Source organism: Bos mutus, chromosome 20 (genome assembly GCF_027580195.1).
Source record: "Bos mutus isolate GX-2022 chromosome 20, NWIPB_WYAK_1.1, whole genome shotgun sequence".
Lineage (NCBI taxonomy): Eukaryota > Metazoa > Chordata > Mammalia > Artiodactyla > Bovidae > Bos > Bos mutus.
In genome coordinates, this window is record NC_091636.1 from 3,381,990 (window position 1) to 3,407,260 (window position 25,271).

The 25,271-nt window shown below is 47.4% G+C and overlaps 1 protein-coding gene and 1 pseudogene across 8 annotated transcripts in view; both read right to left on the minus strand.

Annotated features, from left to right (window-relative positions):
- Positions 1-14,911, minus strand: part of LOC102274638 (pyruvate dehydrogenase (acetyl-transferring) kinase isozyme 3, mitochondrial pseudogene) — a 40,386-nt pseudogene extending 25,475 nt beyond the window's left edge.
- A 5,901-nt stretch (positions 14,912-20,812) lies between these two features.
- Positions 20,813-25,271, minus strand: part of FBXW11 (F-box and WD repeat domain containing 11) — a 131,603-nt gene continuing 127,144 nt past the window's right edge. For all 8 annotated transcript variants that reach the window (XM_070357415.1, XM_070357414.1, XM_070357412.1 and 5 more), the window contains one exon: positions 20,813-23,266. The gene's annotated coding sequence lies outside the window, so the exon portion shown is untranslated. The remainder of the gene's footprint in view (positions 23,267-25,271) is intronic.

Sequence of the window (25,271 nt, forward strand, 5' to 3'; positions counted from 1 at the left end):
CTCTTCTTTTATCTTCTGCTTCTGTTAGGTCCATACCATTTTTGTCCTTTATCGAGCTCATCTTTGCATGAAATGTTCCTTTGGTATCTCTGATTTTCTTGAAGAGATCCCTAGTCTTCCCCATTCTGTTGTTTTCCTCTATTTCTTTACATTGATCACTGAAGAAGGCTTTCTTATCTCTTCTTGCTATTCTTTGGAACTCTGCATTCAGATGTTTATATCTTTCCTTTTCTCCTTTGCTTTTCGCTTCTCTTCTTTTCACAGCTATTTGTAAGGCCTCCCCAGACAGCCATTTTGCTTTTTTGCATTTCTTTTCCATGGGAATGGTCTTGATCCCTGTCTCCTGTACAATGTCACGAACCTCATTCCATAGTTCATCAGGCACTCTATCTATCAGATCTAGGCCCTTAAATCTATTTCTCACTTCCACTGTATAATCATAAGGGATTTGATTTAGGTCATACCTGAATGGTCTAGTGGTTTTCCCTACTTTCTTCCATTTAAGTCTGAATTTGGCAATAAGGAGTTCATGGTCTGAGCCACAGTCAGCTCCTGGTCTTGTTTTTGCTGACTGTATAGAGCTTCTCCATCTTTGGCTGCAAAGATATAATCAATCTGATTTCGGTGTTGACCATCTGGTGATGTCCATGTGTAGAGTCTTCTCTTGTGTTGTTGGAAGACGGTGTTTGTTATGACCAGTGCATTTTCTTGGCAAAACGCTATTAGTCTTTGCCCTGCTTCATTCCCTATTCCAAGGCCAAATTTGCCTGTTACTCCAGGTGTTTCTTGACTTCCTACTTTTGCATTCCAGTCCCCTATAATGAAAAGGACATCTTTTTTTGGATGTTAGTTCTAAAAGGTCTTGTAGGTCTTCATAGAACCGTTCAACTTCAGCTTCTTTAGCGTTACTGGTTGGGGCATAGACTTGGATTACTGTGATATTGCATGGTTTGCCTTGGAAATGAACAGAGATCATTCTGTCGTTTTTGAGATTGCATCCAAGTACTGCATTTCAGACTCTTTTGTTAACCATGATGGCCACTCCATTTCTTCTGAGGGATTCCTGCCTGCGGTAGTAGATATAATGGTCATCTGAGTTGAATTCACCCATTCCAGTCCATTTCAGTTCGCTGATTCCTAGAATGTCGACATTCACTCTTGCCATCTCTTGTTTGACCACTTCCAATTTGCCTTGATTCATGGACCTGACATTCCAGGTTCCTATGCATTATTGGTCTTTACAGCATCGGACCTTGCTTCTATCACCAGTCACATCCACAGCTGGGTATTCTGGCTCCATCCCTTCATTCTTTCTGGAGTTATTTCTCCACTGATCTCCAGTAGTATACTGGGCACCTACTGACCTGAGGTGTTTCTCTTTTGGTATCCTGTCATTTTGCCTTTTCATACTGCTCATGGGGTTCTCAAGGCAAGAATATTCCCCTATATTATATACTTATTTTCCCATCCCTTGTAACGAAGGCTGAACCTGTTTACCTAGTGCTGGTCAGAGAGATGTCTGCTATGACTCTGGGAAAGCTCTTTCCTCCCTAATAGTGGAAGGCCCCTATTTTCAGCCTTGAACACGACGTGTGAAGACACGTGCTATGAGCTGTGGCAGCCATCTTAGGACCATGAGGAAATATGGCTGGACTCTTAAAGGAAATACATGGAAGATGGCAACATAGAGAGAGAGTCCTTAACTCTACTCAATACTCGTAATCTTCTATAGGGGAAAAGAATCTTTAAAACAAACAGTGGCTCTATTCACATGTATAACTGATTCACTTAGCTGTGCACCTGAGGCTAACACAGCATTGTAAATGATCTATACTCCAATAAAAACATTTTTTTTAAGCAAAGAGAGTGTCCAGATGTTAACCTGGAATCATCGAACCCACTTGGGACCAATTGTCTCGCTGAAGGTATCTAGTATAAGATGTCTTTATTGCTTATTACTACTACTAGTTGAGTATTCTCTCACCTGCAGCCAAATATATCCTAATTAGTACAACGGGTATACATACAACACAGGAAAATTCAATCCTGGGAAGACCACAAGGGGTCTTGAAAATGAAGCCTGCTTTGGAATAAGTGATCCTGGCTTTCATCTTTCCTTTTTTCTCTAATTTGCTGTGTGTTCTTAGAAAGTCATTTTTACCTCTGTAGCCCCTGTTTCCACACTGGACTGGTGTAAAGATGACAGGGGAACACTCATGAGAAAGTGTGGACCCACTTTCTTCCTGGTTACCAAGTTGCTGCAAGTCTCTCTTGCTCACTACACTCCCTCCAGCTTCTAAAAGCAGGCTTAGAAGAACATGGGAGGCGTCTGATAAAGTTTTATTGAACAAAAGAATAAATTCCTTTTCTTCTCTCTTATAAAATGAGATTTCAGTGGTATATTGGTTTACTAGGGCTGCAAAAAAAAAAAAAAAAGCACAGACTGGGTGACTTAAACAACAGCAATGTATTGTTTTGTAATTCTGGAGGCTGGAAGGCCAAGATCAGGTGATGCAATGGCTTCTTCTGAGGCCTCTCTTCTTGGCTTACAGATGGCCAAGAACTTCATCCTCCGTCTTCACATGCTTTTCCCGTGTCCTCACATTCCTGGGGTCTTTCTGTGTCCAGATTGCCTTATAAAGACATCAGCCTGATTGGATTAGGTCCTGTCCTAATGACCCCATTCTAACTTAATTGCCTCTTAAAAAGCCCTGTCTCCAAAGACAGTCCAATTCTGAGGTCCAGGGGGTTAGGACTTTAATGTAGGAGTTTGAGGTGGGCACAATCCATCCCATAACCTTTGGTTACTGCCAAATAACCCCTCATGGTTTCTTTCAGATCTTCCCCTCATTTGCGCTCTTCAATCTGGGAATGTCTCATGAAGATTATTTTGATAAATATTATCATAATATTTCTTTGACAAACACTGGAATAACCCTTTTGGACTTTTTTTTTTTTTGCAAAGCACTTTCCATACCTCTGATTCCACTGTCTCCTGGGTGGTTCTCGTTTTGCATATGACAAAACAAAAGCCTAGAGAGGTCAACTGACTTTCCCAAGGTTATTGGCTAGTAGTTGGATTGAACGATAAGGAGCCAGGTCTGCCTGATGCTAGCGCTGGCCTTGCTCCACTGTCTGGAGTATGTGTGTGTGTGTGTGTGTGTGTGTGTGTATGGTGGGGGTGGTATCTTAAGGCAGTGTGGGTGATGGCAGGGACCCTGGGCCTCTTTGGAGGAAGCTCTGCTCTGAGACAGCCCCTGCCATCTCCCCCCACCCACCCACCTTTCACTTCATGGCCCATCACACGCCCACTTTCCCTCACACGTGTGCTCTGGTTTTGACAGGCTGTGCCTCTGCCAAGAACACCCTCCTGTACATCGTCCCCGCCCTCAAGATTCCCCCAGAAATGCCTACGCCCCTTTGCCTCTAATCTCACTGCATAGCCCCGACCTCGACTGGGTACAGTAGTCCAGCCAGTGACGGGCGCCCTGGGGCTGGGAGCCTCTCCTGTGACTGCTGGATCTACCCTCAGCATTGCGCAGCCCAGGGCAGGCCGAGCAACCCTGCCCAGCGAGTAGGCTCTGAACTGAGAGAGGGCTATGAGAGATGGCAGCCTGTTCCCCCTAGAAGGAAGGTTTGGGAGGAATATTTATTTTAGAAATTGGGGAAGGCAGAGTCAGCTGAGGGTCTGAAGCTTTGGGGAAGGGCTGCAGGGGATGAAGACCAGCCTTGGCGGTCACAGTTATCTGAGGGGCGGGCGAGGTTCAGCTTTTCACAGACCTTCTTCCTTATCCTAGAAAAAGAAGAAGCCAGCTTCACCTCCTGTCTTCGAGCCAAAAGGAGAGAGAATCCACACCTGAGCATCCCACATGCTACTTTCTTGCCCAAGGAAGGGGGAAAGTCCTATTTTCCTGCCAAGAAGAAGGCCTCGCTCGCTTTTGGTAGAGAAATAACGACATCCAGTGGACATCCAGGTCATCCTCAGGCTCCGGTGATGGCTTCCCCAGCCGGAAGGCCTTCCAAGGGCTGGGGCGACAGGAGCAGTGAGTTAAGCACTAGAAAGCTGAGCTCAGATCCTGATACTACCTCTCAAGCTGTGTGACCTTGGGTAAGTCACTTTCCCTCTCTGGGCCTCTCTGTTTCCTCCATGAAAAAGAAGGGACTCTGAAAGTCCTTTTTGTAAGAGTTTAGCAAACATGGGTCGCTTGTTATCACTAGGTTCAAGGCTGTACTACAAACTAGCCGGGCAAGCTTTGGAATCAGACAGCCCTGGATTCAAATGCTGAATTCGCGACTGAATGACCCGAAGCAACTCACCATATCCCTGAGCACTTATTTCTGCAAAACAGGTTCCCAGCTGTTTTCAGGGTTGTTGCCAGTATGAGGTCGTGCTGTGGGTGCACAGGCCACAGCATTCCTAGAATATGAGAAAGCAAACAGGCCCCCACCCAGGGGCACAGGAGGGCCGTGCAGATGGCATCACTGGCTCTTAGTGCCTGAGGAAAGCCGACGAGAGCTTCAGGAGCCCTCAGTCCTTGAGTGGGCTCCAGCTGAAGTTCAGAGAAGTTACATGACTCACCTAAGTTTGCTCAGCCAGTTAGTGGTTACCTGCCTGAACTCTGGCATGCCCTAATGCTGCAGTTTAAATATTTCTTTTCTCTTCCCTTCTAACTAGCTCTGTGACAGGGGACAAGCGCCTCTACCTCTCTGAGCCTCAGTATTCTCATGCATGAATTAGGGCTGCGGGTCTCAGTTCTAAAAGTACCTCGAGCTGTGGTTTTCACCCCTGAGCACACCTGTGAGGTACGCACCATCCACACCGCCCCCCACCGCCTGGATTCCAGCCACCCGCCCTCCTGTCCTGGCTCTTACGGCAGCCCCTGCAGCAAGCCAGCACATCTGCCTGAGAACACCACGGAACCCTGCTCCGGAGCCGGGGTCCTGCCAGCAAAGAGTTTAAACAAACAGAACTGCGCAGAAACGAAATGGTCCGTTGGTTGTAAAGGGCTGCGCCTCACGCTTGCGCTCTCAGGTTTCATGATAATCCAAGTGATGGTTCTCCTGAGGAGGATTAGGAAGAAAATGGTTGGGGGCTCGGAGGGGAGCAGAGAAAAACAGTTGTGGACCCAAGGCAAGCCCTGCCAAGAAAGTGGCCTCAGAGGGTCACTAAATCAAAGATGGGGGGCGGTGGCTGAGGCGGAGGAGGAAAGGAAAAGTGGGGCTCTTTCCAACTCTTCTAGTACCTAAGTCAGACCTTCACCAGTGAGAGAGCTTTCCACTACATTCGAGAAGGACTACCAGCCCCCCACAGCCCAAACTCCACTGGGGTCAGAAGCTGGGAGGGGCACTTCCATAGGGAGTGGGGCAGCGAGCTCAAAGGCATTCCAAGGCCATGCAGGTAAAGCATGAAGAGCGTAAAGAGAACAGCAGACGCAGGATGGCCCTCACAAAGGATGCTCAGCCTTGGTCTGGGGAAGACAACAGCGAGAGATGGGGACTGGGGCGCTGGTCCCAGCTGGGACCGAGCTGTCCAGCTCTGGCCAGTTTCTATCAGGCGGGAACACAGGCCCAGCGTTGCCAGTCTTCTAATTTTTTTGCAAGAGAAATAGGAAAGAATAAATTTTGTTTTTTAATGTGCAGGTTCTCAATTTTAAAACACTGGCAGCAAATTCAAGTTTGTTTTTTTTTAAATACTACGTGGGCCAAACAAAATATATCTGTAAGCCAAATTTGACTCAGACCATGGGTTTGCAATTTCTGAATGTTTGTGTCATGGTAAAGGCAATGGAATCTGTCTGGGTTCAAACCCCAGTTCTCCCATCTGCTGTGGGGTGAACTTGGGCAAGCGATCTAGCCTTTCCAAGTCTCAGTTACCTCATCTGTAAAATGGGTATAGTAGCAGCATCTACTAAGATGGTATTTGAGAAAATTATATGAATTGATGTCACGGAAATTCCTTGGCACAATGCCCAGCACATGGTAAGCCCTCTAGAAATGTTAGCTATTATTCATAATGCACCCAGAGGGATAAAGATAGAACAGGAGGAGTGGGCCAAGAAAACCGATCAAGCAGGTGAACAGGGCCAAGTCTGAAAAAGCCAATCAACCATTTCCTGTCTTACTGTGTCAGGAATGGCCCTTAAGAGATTATTGTCACAAACTGACAAGAGAATTTTAAACAGGTTGGGCAGTGACCCAAAAGGCGGTGGCCCTTCACTATTCCTCCTCGTCCTTCCAGAATATCATCACGGTGATCTCATGAAACCTTCTAGAGTGTTCTAGAGCAAAAGAGGGTTAGGAGGGTAACCTGCAGAAGGCAAACCGGTGCCCCGGTCTGTGGCTCGGTCGCGGCCCAGTTTTGTGATTTTAGCTGTGTCACGGCTTCTCCCTCTGAGACTCCACTTACCCCTCTGTAAAATGGGCTATAAGAGCTGCTCAGGATACCGGTGGGGATTAGGAACAACGCAGTGTAGCATCTGATGTGGCGCTCATGTACCACCGATGGGGGCTGCATTATTGGCTGCTGTTGTGATAGTCTGTATGATTAATGGGGGAACAGAAGTGCTTGCCTGACCAGCATCCACTGACCCCTTTTCAGGTAACAGTCTTGGTTTTCCCGTGGGGAACCATATGTTCCTCATTCCCAACTTAATGGTTCAACTGGTGCTGGCTCCACCTAAGGCTGCAGGGACAGGCGTGTGAATCAGGCGTAGCTGATAAGAGTTGCATAGTCACCTGGGCTGATGGGAACCAGACCCGGGCTTTCAAACTCTGAGGAAAGAGAAGCTCCCTTTACCCCCAAACCTGCTGTAGTGAGGAGCAGGCCCGAGCTGGGGCCAGCCATCTATCGCCACGTGGGGAGAGCCTGAGAATGAAGCCAACATCGAGGAAATCAGAGCAAAGAGTTGGAAAAATTCTTGATTCTTGATAACATTGCTTAAGCACCTGGGTCCAGCTGTGCCTGAGGCTTGCACTATGCTGGGTTATTCCATTACAGGAGCCAAAAAAAAATTTCCCATTTTTGTTTAGACCGTTATGAATGGGGTCTTCTGTAACTTGCAGCCAAGAACCTCAACAGATACATGAGACTTAAAGATGAGTTAAGAAAATGCCCCAGAGGAAATTTAATTAGTTGGTAGTTCTTATAGGCTCTCAGATCATGCTCTGAGTGTGACAACACTATTCTCCTTCTTCTGAGAGCGTGTTAATAAACTCTGAAAGCCTTTGGTCAAGCGTTCCTTAAAGCAATGGTTCTTAGCTGGGATGATTTTGCTCCAAGAGGACATTTGGCGTGTCTGGAGATGTTCCTGGTTGTCACAGTGGGGCAAAGGGGAGGAAATCTGCTTCTGACATCTAGAGAGTAGAGGTCAGGTATGCTGCCCCAAATCCTGCAATGCACAGGCTAGCTCCCCTCCCGCAGCCAAGTGTGATCCCTTCCAAACATCAACAGTGCTGAGCTTGAGAAACCCAGAAGTAATACATCATCCAATATTTCACTCCCACCGGTTCTCCTCTATAACCATACCTTCCCTGGGATCTTAAAGTACAACATACTTGAAGACAAAACCTAGGCTGGGAGGGAACTTTATATATTTCATGATGTTCTCTGGAGTAGGTAAATGTGACTCAAACCCAATTCAGAGAAGCTGCCCAGAGTTTACACACAGGTTATACATCATCCCCTCCTAGGTCGGCAGCTGCCCTCCCATCACCATAACAACCACAGCTCACAGCTAGCAGATCAACAGGCTGAGCCGGCACCCTCTCTGAAGACAGAGAGTCTCATCCAGCGATACCTGCACGGCCTCCCACATCTAGCAGTAATGATCAAACAAATAAGCAATAATATAAATCTCACAAATCCAATAAAGAGGAAAGATAGCATTCCCTTTCTATCTGAGGAATATTTCTCATAGTGCTACTCCTCTTGATCTGTTTTCTGGGTAAAAAAAAAAAGATTTCAAAATCAAACCAGTATGGGAAACACGAAAGCCTTCATGACCTTCTGGGTAATAATAGCATGTGTTAGCATATTAAAGGCATATTAAGTCCTACAGTTTAAAAAAACCTGTTTATCTTTCTTCAACATGGTATTCCCGAAATTCACATGAACACAGAATCCCCATTCACTTTACAATACTTGTTTAATAATTCATAGAATTACTGCCCCACAGGACACACATTGCGAGACAGTTCAAGGGAACTACAGAGAAAAGGAAATATGAATGAGATGTACAAGCAGAGCTGGGGAAACCAAGTCATGGTGGAAATAGACCAAGACCCCCTGTCCAGAGGACTGTGCCTTCAAACTCCTTTCTCAGCGTGGCTCATCCGAACCACATCTGCACGTCCCTACATTTCTATGGCTCTTCCAAAAGAGGCTCTTGAGGGCTGATCGACTGTGCTAGAAAGCACAGGATTGAGAGAAAAGTCAGACTCCAGTAGATCCTGCAATGATGGGTGGGATTTGGAGAAACTATCATGGAAGAGATGATGTTGCTGTGTGAATGCCAGCCTTCCTGGAGAGCCTTCTCATGTGAAGGAAGATGGAGAGATTGGCCCCTTGTATCCTAAAATCTCCAAGTAATTTCAGGAACACATGATTCCTACATAACAGTCAGTTATATTGACCTGTCAAAGTTTAACAAGGAGCAGGGCAGACACGGGGGAGTCAGGGAAGAGAGCATGGTGACCTGTGAATGGTGATGGCAGCCACAACTAAGTGTCCTCCTAAAGGCAACCACCCACCCAAGACTGCTGGGGCGGCCAATCACTTCACAGAGAGTGCTTGAGCAAGGGATGGCCACGGACTGGACAGAAGACGGGCGCCTGACCTAAGGGGAGCCCTCCATTGGCTGGATGGTGACCTATGAGGCCGCCAGTGTGAAAAACCCTGCCCAGTACTTTCAAGTCATTGAGCTGACAGACTCTGTCCTTCTGGGTTTTAAATAGGAAAAATATGGAGTGAGTTAAGAAGTTGGTGGCAGAAGAAAAAGATACAGACACAGCCCCGATAAAGATGTGTGAGTTCCTGCTCTGAAGGGATCAAACAGCAAAGAGCCTGCCCCAAATCCTGACCTCAGAGGCTTACATGCAGAGCCAGGAGCCCAAGCCCCAGGCTGCCGACCCAGAGTCCTGGCTCCTAATCAGTAGGGCAGCACAGGGAGCCCGGAGCCTGCTATTCCTCGAAGAGCCAGTGCCAGCCTCAGGCTGATGTCACCCAGGAAAAGGCACTGTTTTAGAGCCTGCAGTCAGGAGAACTGGGACCCTAATAGTGACGGTCAGCGTCCAAAGGCTGGCTGGGACCAGTCCTCGGCCAGAAGCCCCTTCGCTTCCCAAGGCATCTTTGGAGGACCATTGGGACTTCACAGATTCTGCAGTCCTGACACATTACAGCTAATGTCACACCCAGGGGCTTGCATGGCTGTCCCCGAAATCACACAGAAGGCACTGCAAAAACACAATACAAAACCTTGTGCATAGAATAACAAGGTCACAGTGCTCTTGATGTGAAGGATGGGTGACTATTTGTAGGGGAAGGAGGTGGTCAAGGTTATATATTTGTCTTAATGAAGTCATGCCAACCATGATGCAGAGAAAAACTGACTTCACTTGCCTGAATTCTGCTGCCAACAACAGCGTCCTGGAGGCAGCAGGAGCAGCAGAATTAGATCACACGGCACTCAATTTCACCCCGGACTCTAGGACCTAAGCGTCAGTGACCAGTGTCTCGGGGCGGGAGTGTGAGAGCCAGTGAGACACACAGGCAGCCGGCAGGACCTCCTTGGCAACAACCCAGGAGGTCGCCTGTATGTCAGGCAGCCAAGCAAGGCTTGGGTTCAATTCCGTCATACTCACTGAACCCCCAATTTGCATTACACTGTCCATCACGCCCTTACATGTGTGACCCTATCTGTTCCCTCTGCAAAAAACAAGTCTCTCGGCACGTATTAAAGCTACAGGATAAGGCTGCCTGTTAAGCCAGAATGGAGTGAACCCTGCAGGAAATTTAGAATTCAGGACCGAGACTTCCTGGTGGTGCAGTGGTTAAGACTCTGTGCTACCACTGCAGGGGGCGTGGGTTTGATCTCTGGTCTGGGAACCAAGATCTCACATGCCGTGTGGCACAGCCAAAAAACAAAATGAAATTTGGGATTCACTATTTTCTTTATTCTTTTTTTCCTCTTACCTCCTGAAAGTTACTTTAAGAGCAGCATCATTTGAATGATGGAGTCTCTGCATTTAGACTTCTCTTGCCTCCTTCCTGGTGGCTCAGACAGTAAAGAATCTACCTGCAACGCGGGAGACCCAGGTTTGATTCCTGGGCTGAGACGATCCCCTGGAGAAGGGAAAGGCAACTCATTCCAGTTGCCTTCCAGTTGTCCTGGAGAATCCCATGGACAGAGGAGCCTGGCAGGAACAGTCATGGGGTCTCAAAGAGTCGGACACTGACCCTGAGTGACTGACACTCGCCTCCTTTGACCAGCTTGGTGGTTCTCAGACTCTAACTGGATGTCAGAGTCACTGCCCTGGGTTGGAGAGCACAGGCTCTGCATCCTACACTGAATTCACATTTTAAAGGTTTTTAAGAGTCTTTGACGCTATGGTTTCTCACCTAAAGTGCTCACTTTGGAATCCAAGGACTGCGAAAAGGGAGGCGCTATTGTACACCCTGAGAATTTTGGAATCCACAAGTCTGTTCATTCAACACACCTTTATCAGTACCTGTGATCAGGGCTGGGATCACAGCGATGGCCAAGGATGGATCCTGGTGTGAAGGAAATCAAAAGCCCTCTAAACCCAGGCTGGGCTGGTTCATCTCGCTGAGCGCTCAGAACGGGCCTGAAAAGGAGGAGGGCTTAGACAGAAGTATCTGGTTCTTGATCATCCAATCCCTGAAGAGCAAATAGGAGAATTGAATCCAAGCCCTCTGATCTCCAAAGAGGACTCTTCTACCCTCTTCACTCTCCAGTCCTCAAATGTGCACAATTTCTACATTTTAACATTTATTTTTGGCTGCACTGGGTCACTGTTGTCATGTGTGGGGTCTTCACCAGCTGTACCTAGTCGGGGCTACTCTGCTGAGGTGTGCAGCCTTCTCATGACGGCGGCTTCTTTTGTTACGGAGCTTGGGCTCTAGGCGCGAGGGCTTCAGCAGTTCTGTCCCGCACTGGCTCGGTTGCTCCAGGACATGTAGAATCTTCCCTCACCAAGGATGGAACCCATGTTCCCTGCATTGCAAGGTAGCTTCTTAACCACTGGACCAGTAGGGAAGTCCCTTATGCGCACATTAATAGCTACACCACCAAGGAGAAAGTGACAAGGCAGGAAATGAGTCCAGGCAGAGAGGAATTAGCTCACTCAGTGGATCAGGAAGGAGGTTATTGAAGAGCGTGCAAAATTAGTCACATTCCCTGGGGAAAATGCAAGCGCAGTGGCAGGAACAGTGGGCGCTCGGTTTTGTCAGCCCGGCCTCCATTCTCCTTTGCGGACCTCAGCGCCTAGGCTTTCTTTGAGCGTCGGCCTCCCTTCCCGTCTCAGGCTATGTGGATTGCATGAGGCAGACCCCACCCCCTGGCTAAGGGTGGCTCTGTGATCCAGGGCTGGCCAGTCAAGAGCATCTCATTCCTCTGACCACAGCGAGGGGTTTCAGGGTGGGCACATGACCCAATCTGAGCCAAGGAGAGGAATTCTAGGGTCCTCAAGGAAGAGAGAGTTTGCCTCACCAGAGATATTAAGAGACTAGGATGTCCTCCAGTGGTTGCTAGGAGCCACTCGGCCACCTTACAGGGAGACAGCCTGTTTTCCAGTGAGACCATGAGAGAAGAGAGCCAGGCAGGCAGGGAGAGTCCCCAGAGCAGGGGGGCCTTGGAGGCCACGCCTAAAGGTACCTCATCCCTGGGCTTACGTGTGCACACTTAGTCCCTCCGTCGTGTTGACTCTCTGCAGCCCCATGGACTGTAACCCGCCAGGTTCCTCTGTGCATGGAATTGTCCAGGCAAGAATACTGGAGTGGGTTGCCATTTCCTATTCCAGGGGATCTATCTTCCTGACCCAGGGATTGAACCCATACCTCTTGTGTCTCCTGCCTCAGCAGGCGGATTCTTTACCACTAGTGCTACCTGGCAAGCCAAGAAATCCCCTTCTGTGAGGAGGCTGGTTTGAATTGGGCTTCTATCCTCAGATCAATAGAGTGAGCAGAGTAGAATAGTCCTAGAAGAGGTGGCGATTGAAATTATGTTGGACCTTGACATTGATATTAGGCTGGAGATAGAGAAATCAAATCTACTTTGTGAACTTTTCTTGAATACAATTTCCAGGTTGGTTGATCAGAAAGCAGGATAATAGACTCTTAAGAGCTTCCGCAGATGGACTGTTTCCGTTCTCATTTTGACAAGGAAATGGAGAGCGGAAGGACAGGGGCCACAGAGCTGCGAGGAGCCCCACAGAGGGTGCGGTGCTGAGGAAGCAGTCATGGATGGGGGCTGGGCGTGTGGAGGGCAGCGCCTAGATACGGGCCAGAAGGAAGCAGTGGGCAAGGCACCCGGCAAGGGGCCTCGGGCTGGGCAGGACTTGAGGAGACCCACTTTCAGGATCAGAGAGGACTGGGCTCACATCCTTGCTCTGCTGTTTCACTAGCAGGGTGATCTTGAAAGCCACTTCCTATTCTGTGCCTGAATGCCCAGGTTTATAAAAGGGGGTTCAAGTCCTGCACTGAACTGTAAGTCACTAAGCCCTCTGATTACTAAACCCCAGAACAGTCTCTGAAGAGAACAAACCGAGTTCCTTATAGGCCTCAGGAAGGTTACGTTTCCAGCCAGGGAAGTCAGGAAACACACAATTTGTTCATCATCAGCCTTCCTAAGTCATCTGGTAGGCTCCAGGAGGCAAGGAGATTTCTTTCACTACTGCCTAGCTCAGTACCCACCACAAGATAGGCCTTCAAAAATAAGTCTTGAATGAATACGAGTAAACTAATAAAACGGCAGTTACTATAGAGTAAATAGAATGAATACATGCTGTGGTAGAAAGTGACAAGGGATAGTTTAAGACATGGTCAGAGGAGGCTTCCCGGAGAAGTGGGTGTTTGAGCTGGCTCCTGAATGGTGAGCAGAGAGTCATAGGAATAGCTGGGGGAAATGCATACCAGGGAGAGGGACCAGCGCATGCAAAGGCCCTGGGCTGAACTCATGACTGGAGAAAAAGCCACGCAGCTCGGCAGGAAGCTGACGGAGAGGCAGGCAGGGGCGGGATCACTGCCGATAACAAGACATTTGACCCTGAACTGAACCCAGTGGGCAGCCATCAGAGTGCTCGGCAGGGCAGGGGTGTGAACCAACCTGTGCGCTCAAGAGCTCCCTCTGCCCACTGTGTGGTAGACAGATTTCAGCAGGAAAGACAATAATATACGTCCCACACCTGGCGCACAATAGGTACTCGATGAACAAGAGGCATCCTTCACTACCCCCAGTGCCACATCCACAAAGGCTGGATGTGCTTATTCGCTCAGTGGTGTCTGACTCTTGAAACCCCATGGACTGTAGCCCACCAAGCTCCTCTGCCCATGGGATTATCCAGGCAAGCATACTGGACTGGGTTGTCATTTCCTCCTCCAGGGGATCTTCCTGACCCAGGGATTGAACCCCCATCTCCTGCATTGACAGGCAGATTCTTTACCCCGGAGCCCTCCCAATGTCCATTCCAAGCCAAGACTGTGCTCTTTATCCTCTGGGTTCAGGCTGTCTCTAGCTACCCTCTGGGTACTCTTGATGGTCACAGTAAAGCCAACAGACAGATTTGGAGGAAAATCCTCTCCCCTTTTTGGTTACAGTAACAGCCCAGGAGCCAGGGAGGGGATGTGCCGGGGTGGGGGCGGGGAGTGGGAGCCTTCTGTTCAGTGTTGAGCCGTTCCCAGCATACTTTTCAAACATTCGTTTGCTTTTGCCCAGTCTCCTCCGTAAGAGACATGCTTTCGGATGTGTTTTGAAAAATATTCCATATGCTAATGGAATGTCACCATCTGCCAAAGAAGGCAGAGCTGTTTTTAAAGGAAAAACTATTACAGAAATGAGGTATTCACAGAGGGGCACTAAAGAGCCCGAACGTCGCTGACCTGAGGCTGACCTGGGCCGCCTCGTGTTACCAACATGAAAAGGGAGTGAGAGAATCTGAGGCCAATTAACTTCTCTCTCTCCCCCTCCCACCCTCTTTTTCTCCCCTCCCCTTCTTGGAGACATGATGAAATTTCCTGAAACAAAAACTCGCAGTCCGTTCTATAAAACGCTTTCGCCTCTGGTGGAAAAAGCCCCGATGGTCCCTTTTATCTCCTCATTCCTGAGGTGCAGACCTGGCCCCGGCTGTACGTGCAGACGGGGGCCGCGGGGAACGCTCCCAAGGTGCGAGAGAAGCGGGGCTGGGTGCGAGCGAGGCTCTCCCGGGCGCCCTGAGCCCTTGCCATGGGGTCCGGAGAGCGTGGCCGGGTCTTGGAAAGAGACGGAAGCGGGATTAGGTGTCCTGCGGCATGATTAGCGGACAGGCATTGTTGCCCGGAAGGCCTGGGCCGCTCGGACGGAGGCAAGTGTTTGGAAAAGGTTTTCCAAGTTCTGGGCGCGTCCTCCCGTCCCGCCAGGCCCGCTGGTTATCACACCCCTAACTTTCCGGCGGCTTCTTCTCCCGCGCGGTAGCTGCCTGTCCTCCTGGGCCCTCTTCTCAGGGCCCTGTGCTTCTGGGCTCTGCCGCAGGCCTCTCTCTCCTTCACGTCCCGAGGCCCCGCCGCTTGAGTATCTCCCAGGCACCTGCGATGTGCCTCCAGCCGCTCTTCCACCCCCTCAGCCGGACTCCCCCTCCCCTTACCTGGGGGACCAAGTACCCCACCGGCTAGTTTGGTGCAGGGGGTGTGAGGGTTTCCCATCTCAAGGCCTTGGCACTTCCGCCCACCCAGCCCGGAGCCTTGTATGGCAGACTCCCACCACCTATCATTGAGGTCCTGGGTCAGATGTCTCCCAGGCCACTGCGCCCTGTGTAATCTCTTCAGAGCACTTATCACGATCTGAATTTATCTTGTGAATTCATGAATGTATGGGCAGTGTAGCCATTGCTGTGTGTAGTCCATTTCTTCTTGGTGAATGTAAGCTTCCTGAGAGTAGGACCACATCTTCTTACATCGGTTAGAGCGCCACCTAGTGGCGCACCGGAGACACACCCACACAGAACAACCGGTGCCCTCGTCAGCTCCAGCTACTCTTCCAATCAAGGTTTCTATCTCCTCGATACCATGCCAGGGCTTCCCCGGTAACTCAGCGGTAAAGGATCTACCTGCGACGCAGGAGATGCAGGTTCGATCCCTGGATTGGGAAGATCCCCTGGAGGAGGGCATGGCAACCCACTCTAGTATTCCTGCCTGGGAAATCCCGTGGACAGAGGAGCCTGACAAGACTACAGTCCACAAGGTCGCAGGGTCAGAGAGGACTGAAGCAACTAAGCACACGTGAGCAATACCCCTCAACACTGCTTTCAGTGTTCTGCCCCTAGTCCAGGCCTCAATCCGTCTCTGGAATCTTGATGCTGGCCTTCTAACTGGACGTGTCCAGCTCCAAACCCCACCAGGGGCTGGCTGCCCACTGCCCCCAGGATACGGCCCCCACCCCATCCTGCTCCATGCACTCCTCACACACTGTGCATTGCTGAAGGCACACCACGCGCATCTGCTAGTGACCAAGGGAGAGATGCCAGGGACACACCGGTGAGCGGGGAGAGAGGTGTGCAGAGGGCCTGTTACTGAAAGAAGACTGCACGGCGTGAGGCCTGGCTCCTCAGGGCAACTGCTGGCATCATGGTGCCCACCGAGAGGAAGAGGCTAGGCAGTGTGCTGAGGTTCCAGCCAAGGCAGACTGGAATCAAGCCCAGGGCTCACCAGTGAAACACACCTGAGCTTCAGTTTCTTCAGCTGTGAAATGCTAATGGTATAATCGCGCAGATTACTGTCCAGATGAAACCGCTTACCAGCAGGCCTGGTACTCACCAATGGTGGTGATTTTTATTTGAGCTGTGGTTGGTATTAATCACTCTCTCCCCTTCACCACCCACTCCCCTCAGTCCCACACCTACAGGTACACTGAGGACATAACGCTGTCTCCTGTCTACTTGGAGACGCTGCAACGGGCTGAGGATACTGGCATGTTGAGGTCTCCTTCTTTTTCCAGAAATATCCCTGGCAGATAGGACAGGCTTTTAAAGCTGAGTTATTCTTAATAAAAAAAAAATTAACAAAAATAACTTGGTAGAAACATGATTCGGTTGGTCCATCTCCCTCTGTTCCATCCACTGAACAGCCCGAGTCCTCACCGGGGCCAGTCACCGTACTTCCTAGTCTTTCCCCCTCAAGAGGCCCAGATAGGCCTCAGTCTGCTTGTGCACGTTTAAATTTGTCTCATATCACACCTTCCTAAACTCTAACCCTTATACTTTGCTCTGGAAATGCTGCACCATCTGTTTAAATGCCACAGTTGAAGCTACCAAAAAAAGCTGGCACCAAAAACCTGTTATGTACCAGGCACTGTGTTAGGCAGTTTAGATTATGTCATGTGACCCAGAGTGATCTTAAAATACTGTCTCCACTTCCTAGATGAAGCAGCTCAGGTTCACGGCAGGAAATGCTCTTGCCCAGGGGGCCTGCTGCCAATTAGCTACCAGAGGTCTGGTTTTGAACAAGGTCTGCCAGCCCCAAAGCTTGTTTCTTTCCTCCCTGCCATCCAGTAGACCAGTGATCCCCCCTGGATGGTCTTCATCAAGATCCAAAGGCCGTGATGTTCTAAGAGCATTTCTTCCCAATCATAAGAACTGAGGGGTATTTGGGAGAACAAACACAGCCCATGAGCACAGAAAGGTCCCTTGGATCCGGAAAGGGTGGAGGGAGTTTAAGTTGTAGTCACTGAGGTCTTCTCCCCCAGAACGTCAGCTTTGAGCTGTTCCTAAGGCATGCCCACCGCAGATTAAGTCTTTGGTGTGGTTACTTCCCGGTTCTGCCAGGCCAACCCACCAACAGCGTCTACTCTGAGAAATATAATCAGGCAATTCCTGGAGACAGGACAAGCAGACGGCCACAACCTGAAAGCCATGGAGCAAGACAAATCCATTTACAGGACAGCCTGCTTTCCAGGTTGCCCTGGGTGCACAGAGGAAATAATTACTTCTTGAGCTGCACCACACTTCTTCCACATGGCTTCACACAACCGATAAAAATTTTACAACACTGAATGAGGATTTCAGCGCATCTGCGCAAGTAAACACCTGAAGATGGCCCTGTTCTGTTATCCCACAGATGCTGACGGTCTATGAGGTGTTAGACCCAGCTCTGTGCAACAGAGCTGGGAGATGTTGGAGCTCCCAGAGGCTTCCCCAGTTAGAAGACCAAGTTGACCTTAGACCCAAGTCCTGCCTTGCTTTAGCACAAACTCAATTCCAACACAAAAGCAGGCAGCTGGTGTGCCGTGAAGTGCAGCAAGTACAAGCATGCTCCCTCTGATGTTAAATGTGACTGAAGGCAGTGGCTGCCAGCTCTTGGCTCCTTCCTCCTCCTGTCTTTTCAAACACTTCCCCCTTTTGGTCATTTTTCATTAGCCAACCTGTATTGATACTGTGTGCCAAAAAGCTTATCATTAATTTGTTCCTTTTCTCTGGAATCTCTTTCATCCTTCCAGAGTTGTTGTCATCTTGGATGCAATGCCTCAACAGGTCACTGCTAAAAGTGCTTCAGTTCAGGTCAGTCGCTCAGTCGTGTCCAACTCTTTGCGACCCCATGAATCGCAGCACGCCAGGCCTCCCTGTCCATCACCAACTCCCGGAGTTCACTGAGACTCACGCCCATCGAGTCAGTGATGCCATCCAGCCATCTCATCCTCTGTCGTCCCCTTCTCCTCCTGCCCCCAATCCCTCCCAGCATCAGAGTCTTTTCCAATGAGTCAACTCTTCACATGAGGTGGCCAAAGGACTGGAATTTCAGCTTTAGCATCATTCCTTCCAAAGAAATCCCAGGGCTGATCTCCTTCAGAATGGACTGGTTGGATCTCCTTGCAGTCCAAGGGACTCTCAAGAGTCTTCTCCAACACCACAGTTCAAAACCATCAATTCTTCAGTGCTCAGCTTTCTTCACAGTCCAACTCTCACATCCATACATGACCAATGGAAAAACCATAGCCTTGACTAGATGGACCTTTGTTGGCAAAGTAATGTCTCTGCTTTTCAATATGCTATCTAGGTTGGTCATAACTTTTCTTCCAAGGAGAAAGTGTCTTTTAATTTCATGGCTGCAGTCACCATCTGCAGTGATTTTGGAGCCCCAAAAAATAAAGTCTGCCACTGTTTCCACTGTTTCCCCATCTATTTCCCATGAAGTGATGGGACCAGATGCCATGATCTTCGTTTTCTGAACGTTGAGCTTTAAGCCAACTTTTTCAGTCTCCACTTTCACTTTCATCAAGAAGCTCTTCAGTTCTTCTTCGCTTTCTGTCATAAGGGTGGTGTCATCTGCATATCTGAGGTTATTGATACTTCTCCCGGCAATCTTGATTCCAGCTTGTGCTTCATCCAGCCCAGCGTTTCTCATGATGTACTCTGCATAGAAGTTAAATAAGCAGGGTGACAATATACAGCCTTGAGGTACTCCTTTTCCTATTTGGAACCAGTCTGTTGTTCCATGTCCAGTTCTAACTGTTGCTTCCTGACCTGCATACAGGTTTCTCAAGAGGCAGATCAGGTGGTCTGGTATTCCCATCTCTTTCAGAATTAAGATGGTGTTAATTCAGAGATGGCGAACTGGTGCTTGAGCAATTGACTTATGGGTCTCTTCATAATCTGGATTTTCAGTTCTTAAAAACTCAGATGAGGCATCACTGTGTCTGCATTCCAGCAACAGGTCATCCGGAGCTGGAGCACACTGTGTCCTCTAGGAACTGAGCTAGTGAAGCCTTCCTTTATAGATGAGGAAATGGAGATCCAAAAGGGGTACTGCCATAGCTCATTAGTAACAGGATGACCAGCCAGATGGTCCAACCTCCTTTTTCCTTGTTAACTAGAAAACAAACAGGCTGAGACGGCAAAGCACCACTTAACCTGACTGTATATTCAAGGAGTTCTATGAAACTTGAGAATCTCTACTCATTCACAACGTGAATTTCTTGCAGTAACATCGCCTATCAAGGATAAAAGAAAACTAGTGTTCGCTGTCTTGCGCTGACTGAGCACCAATATGTGATGTCAGAAGACAGCTTGAGGGGTGAGGGTCTGCTCTGGCCCCGGAGCCTCTGGCCACTCCACAGCACGGCTTGGGTTCAACATCTGCTGTTCGTAATGACTAGCCCAAATCACCAAGAACAGTTTATCCTGTTTAGCGTTTAGTACAGGCAGGGACATACAGACCTGTGATCAACAACAGTCATTACAGGAAAAGTCAAGAAACCACATCAACCTCAAGGAACTAAGTGACTTATAGAATATCATTATAACCAAATACTATGCAACCATCAGCAAGAATGAGGTAGAATTACATGTACTGACACAGGCAAATCCCAACACTAGATGAAACAGGTGAAGTACAGCAGGCTACACCAACTATTGCAGGGCATGGGGACAGCAGCTATGAAGCAGGCAGGAAGGCATTTGCGCGCGCGCACACACACGCAGCCTTCTATGCACAGACTACTATCTGTCAGAGGATATCCAAAAAACTGGTCAATAAGGATTGGAGGACTGACAGTCAAGAGTGAAAGGGAAAACCACTGTGTACACCATCTTTCTATGGCTTGTAAATTGGCTTTCTTTAACCACATGCATAGGCTTCCCTGGTGGCTCACAGGTAAAGAACCCACCTGCTAATGCAGGAGATGTGGGTTCAACCCCTTTGTCGGGAAGATTCCCTTGGAGAAGGAAATGGCAACCCACTCCAGTATTCTTGCCTGGGAAATCCCATGTACAGAGAAGCCATGTACAGGACTGTAGTGAGCTACAGTCCACAGGGTCGCATAAGAATCAGACATGACCTAGCAACTAAACCACAACGATCATATGTGTACTACCTATTCTTAAAAAAAATTTTTACAAGAAAAATGAGTGGGAGCAAAGCTGTGTAGAATTACTCTAATTTCATCTCAAAAAAAGTCCAAATAAACAACTGAGCTGACTAAAGGCTGGTGTGAATCTAGTTATCAGGAAAGCTCAGCAACTACTCAGGACTTCTGAACAGAATCCTGAAGATACTAACTGTATTCCTTCTGCTTTAGTCCTCAGTCATGTGTCAATCTGCCAAAAGGAAAGACAATTTCATGTCCCTTAAAGGGCTGCAATTTAACTGTACATGCCCCCCCAACCCCTGGATTCAGAGGATCCACTCCCACTTTGAGTCCTTGGGCACATTTAAGGGACCATTCTCACAGTAACTTGTGAAGCAATTAAGCATTTGTGGGAAGTGAACTAGCTGGGGAGGAGATCTGAACCAGCCTCCAACTCCTGAGGTTAAAGCTGGCTTTCAGGAAAAGGTCCCTAGGCAGAGACAGGCATTATCTCATACCAGTTCTCACAGGCCAAAGAGAGTACTTTGCCTTTAACCTCGTGGTACAGAGCAGATGTTTCTTTCTTTCTTTCTTTTTTTAATCTAAAACTTTAACTGTATGTCACTGAATTACTGACAGCATGTTAACAGTTTTTTTTGGGGGGGAGGGCGGGAATTTCTTAATAGAACATCATAGCATCACAACACTTTATTAATACAGTACTGGCTTTGAATTAGTGGCTGAAAGAACAATTGCACGAAGCCAGATCAGGTGTACTGCATAATACTCATACTTGATTTATTGACATTACTTAGCAATTTATTGGACAAAGGTCAAACTTTTTGTTTTTTATTAAGCACATTCCACAGTACAAAGCTGTCATGAATAATATCTGTACAATTTAACAGTTTTAATAGCTGTTCAGACACAAATTTATTTCAAACAGATAATTGGCAAACATAATTAATTACAAGTTAGAATTAGACTATCCCAGTGCTTTAAAACATTAATATAGCAGTAATTTACAGTTGCTCAATTATGGTTAGCAAAATAAAGTCCAGAGTACGGCTGGGAATTACTACTATAATCCCAGAAAGTCGGAATTCCTTGGGTGCCAAAGTCCCCTGCTATAATTTAGTAGGCACAATTCAAAGGTTGTGTGCATATTCAAAGGCCATAATCTCCCAAGGAACAGGAACTTCTATATTAAACATGCAAAACAACAGAAAGTCCATCCGTTCAGAAGCAGCGCCTCCTCCCCTCCCCCCTGCCCCGCCCCGGGCTCTCCTACCCAGCCTGCTGTTTAAGCTGTAGGATGAAGAGCGGGTCAGTGAAAACAACTCGCATAACCACCCTCAGGCTCACACATCCACTGGATGAATGGAGATGTATTTTTTTATACTTTGAGACTCCTCAAAAATAGAAATTAACTTAATAACATGTACAAGAGAAGGATGTTATTTTTTAAAAGGACAAAGGAAAACAAAACCAACCAACCCAATAAGCAATCACAGACACACACATTGATCCCCACACCGTTCTTAATGCAAAAGGACAAAGCAGAGCCCAGGTACCTTCCCCTCTGGGGAGAGTGTGCTCTCACGGGAAGAGGTTTAGTTAACAGGAGGTTCTCATTGGTCCTTGAAAATGTTAGCGACCTTCCTTGATCTTTGGAAACAGTGGCAAAGGGCAAATCAAAACCTAATACTGGACAAGGGAAAAGGAGGGCCAACTGGACACCAACATCCTTTCCATGCGGGTCATCGTGACAGTGCCATTCACACATTTCCGGCTGCAGAGCGCCTGGGAGCCAGGGGAGCTTGCTGGGGCCACGGCAGCAGGCACCAGGGATGACAGGGATGGGGTTCGTGAGCCTGAGGCTTCACACCTCCTGGGAGGACTCTTCCACTCAAGACGGGCCCCTGAACCAGCCTGACCTGGAACCCCGGGCTCCAACACACAAATGGGCCCTGCCACCAACCCGATCCGGGCAGGACGCACAAACGCTGGAGGTGGGGCAGTCAGTGAGTAGGTCTGTCTCGCCCTTCCCTTTCCAGGGTTACTAACACACAGAGCGTGACCTGGGATGAGAAATCAGATGAATGAATGCCATGGGAAGTAACCACGAATACAGAGGAGTACTGATGAAGAAAAGAACAACAAAAACATTTAAGGTACCTCTCTTATTGTATATACTGCATGACAAACAAAACATTTCGTGTTCAACTTCAGAAATTACATCTTAAAACAAGATTCTCATTAAAACACACACACCCCCCCCACACACGCACAATGACAATGACAAAATGAAAACACTGTATGAATACTGCAGGAAGGGTTCCAGGTCATCCACATCGACCCCGGGAGCGGGTTCTTGAGCCCAGCCCATGGTGAAGTGCGAACACACTGTGGATTAGTGTCTCAGGCACGGGGGCCCTGACTCGAGCAACCTTGAGGTTAAACTGTTATGTACATTATATCTACATGCGACACAGTATTTTAAATTAGGAGGCAAGCACACGTGTGAAGGTGTTACTCTACTGAATATCAGGAGATGGTGGCGGGTACGGAGAACAGTTAACAGAAGAAGAGGAGCTGTATCACCTGTTGGGAGAGAATATAACCTGGCATATAGTTCTTTAAATTAAAAGAAATTGGTACAGAAAGGAAGTATAATCCAAAAAAATATCAATCAATCCAGAGAAATGTTTCCATTGTCCAACATGTTCCTAATACAAGTCAGAATTCATCATGACTTGGACGGTCAAAAGGAGAATGCTAACTTCTGAAAAGGGAAGCCCTGGACATTCTGGGTAGGTGTTTGGCACCCAAATTTCACCGAAGAATGCTGTTTCTTAATATCAGACCAAAGTGCAAAGCAATATAAATTAGAGGCCAAGTCTTCTCTTGACGGTCGATTTACTTCTGCAAAACAGACTTTACGTTCCTCTCATATGAACAATTTACATTTGAAGCGTTAGATTTGTTTTCACTGGTAGGGGGAGGAAGTGGGCTTCTGTACTACTGAAAGTCGGTGAGGCTAAGGTATCCTTCTCAAAGCAGAGGCCGGAATCGGAGGTGAGAAATATCGGTACTTGAAGAGTTAGGCTGCTTTGCATCTACCCAGCGTCTAGAACCAATTCCAGCTTCTTAACTCAGCTGTGAAGAACTCCCTTAGGCATTTGGTAGCCGCGTAGCCAGTAGTTCAAGACTAGGAAACCCTGGGGAAAAAAAACACAAACAAACAAAAAAAACCAAAGGGAGCATGGATGGATATTCTGGTTGGATGTGAAGATATATATCACAGCCCATACATCTCCACAAAGACACATACATTGCTGTGCACACGTTAACACTGATTGTCAAATAACCAGCATCAAAACAGACGCTGCAAACTGTTTTGAGCATACTACGTACCAGGCGTCACATTTATTTAAACCTCACAACAAACTTATGAGGGAGCAGCTATTATACTCACTTAAAAGAGAGAACTGAGGCTCAGAAACATTATTTAGTTTAAAGCATTAGCCCTTATATCCTGGGATAAACCATAACGGAAAAGAATATATAAAAAAGAATATATTTATGTGTATAACTCAGTCACTTTGCTGTACAGCACAAATTATCACAACATTGCAAATAAACTAGACTTCAAGGGGAAAAAAAGCATTAGCTTAAGTGACAGAGAGGGGATTCAAAGAGATGACTGACCCTATACCCTATCATTTTTCACACTGCTAAAAGTTATGCATGTAATATATGCTCAAAGTTACATTTTGTAATTAGCATCATCTTAAATTTATGCCACCCAGAGCCCACCAGGCCTCTCTTATGAAAGACCAAGAGCCTTTATCTGTCACTGTAAAACAAAAAATATGTAAAGGCTAGTAAATAAAGTATTCCTTCTTTAAAAAAAAAAAAAAATTGGCTGTGCTGGGATCTTAGCTGCAGCATGCGAGATCTAGTTCTCCCACCACGGATGGAACCCAGGCCCCCTGCATTGGCAGTGTGGAGTCTTAACCACTGGATCACCAAGAAAGCCCCTAAAGTATTCGTTCTAAATAGAATGCTAATAGTCAGGAATTACTCCTTTTTGAAATAAATCATTTATAAGAGGAAAACACAATGCAGAGGGGGAGGCAACTGAATGGTCTCTATTTTTTTTGACCATGAACTTGAGTGAGCTACCCAGGTGGCGCTACTGATAAAGAGCCTGCCTGCCGATGCAGATGTATGAGACATGGGTTCAGTCCCTGAGTTGGGAGGATTCCCTGGAGGAGGAAATGGCAACCCACTCCAGTATTCTTGCCTGGAGAATCCCATGGACAGAGCAGCCTGGCGGGCTACAGTCCAAGGGGTCGCAAAGAGTTGGACGTTTACAACTGAAGCAACTGAGCACACATGACCTTGAGTGAGGAACATGTTTTAATCACAGTCTCTACACGTACACAAACACATACACACACTCCTAAGCAGAACACTCACGAAACAATACTTATCATTACTATGAACAATGCAGGTTCACACTTTATATCCTAAATTTCACCCAAAGTCAAAATCCATCGAAATGATTTCACAACCACTAATAAGTTACAGTCCTTTCCAAACACCACTGGCCTGGAAGATCTAAGTTGCCTTTAGGTCTAAAACTCTATGGTGTAAAATAGAAAGAAAGAAAAAGGGGTGGGGGTGGTTTTTTAAAGCTTTTGATTTGTTTTTAAAGCTTATATACTATTTAAAGACAATTTTCCTAAAAGGTTGGTAATTTTCACTAAGACCAAGAATCCTAATGTTTCTCAATAAATTCAAGACAGATTCAACTTCATCTGCCACTATTTTCCCCATGAAGGATACGAAGAGTACTTGAATTATTTAAAAAATATTAACACTCAGAGATTAGAAGTCAGCACTCTCAAATGCTACTAGTGGGAATGTCAAGAGATGTAACTCTTCTGCAGGGTATCCCCAAGTATCAAAGTCTTTAAATGTCATACTTTTCAACCTAGACACTGCAGACATTTCTAGAATTCTATCCAAAGGTAATAAAGGGTTGGGCAAAGACTAAGCTGAAAGAATCATGGCAATGTGTTTTATAATAGCTAAAAGCCGGGAGGAAAATATAAATATATAACAGGGCCATATCCAAACAATCAAATTTTATTTTGCCATTAGGAACAATAATTTAGATAAACAGTGACCTTGCTAACAGGCAATAATTTCACAATA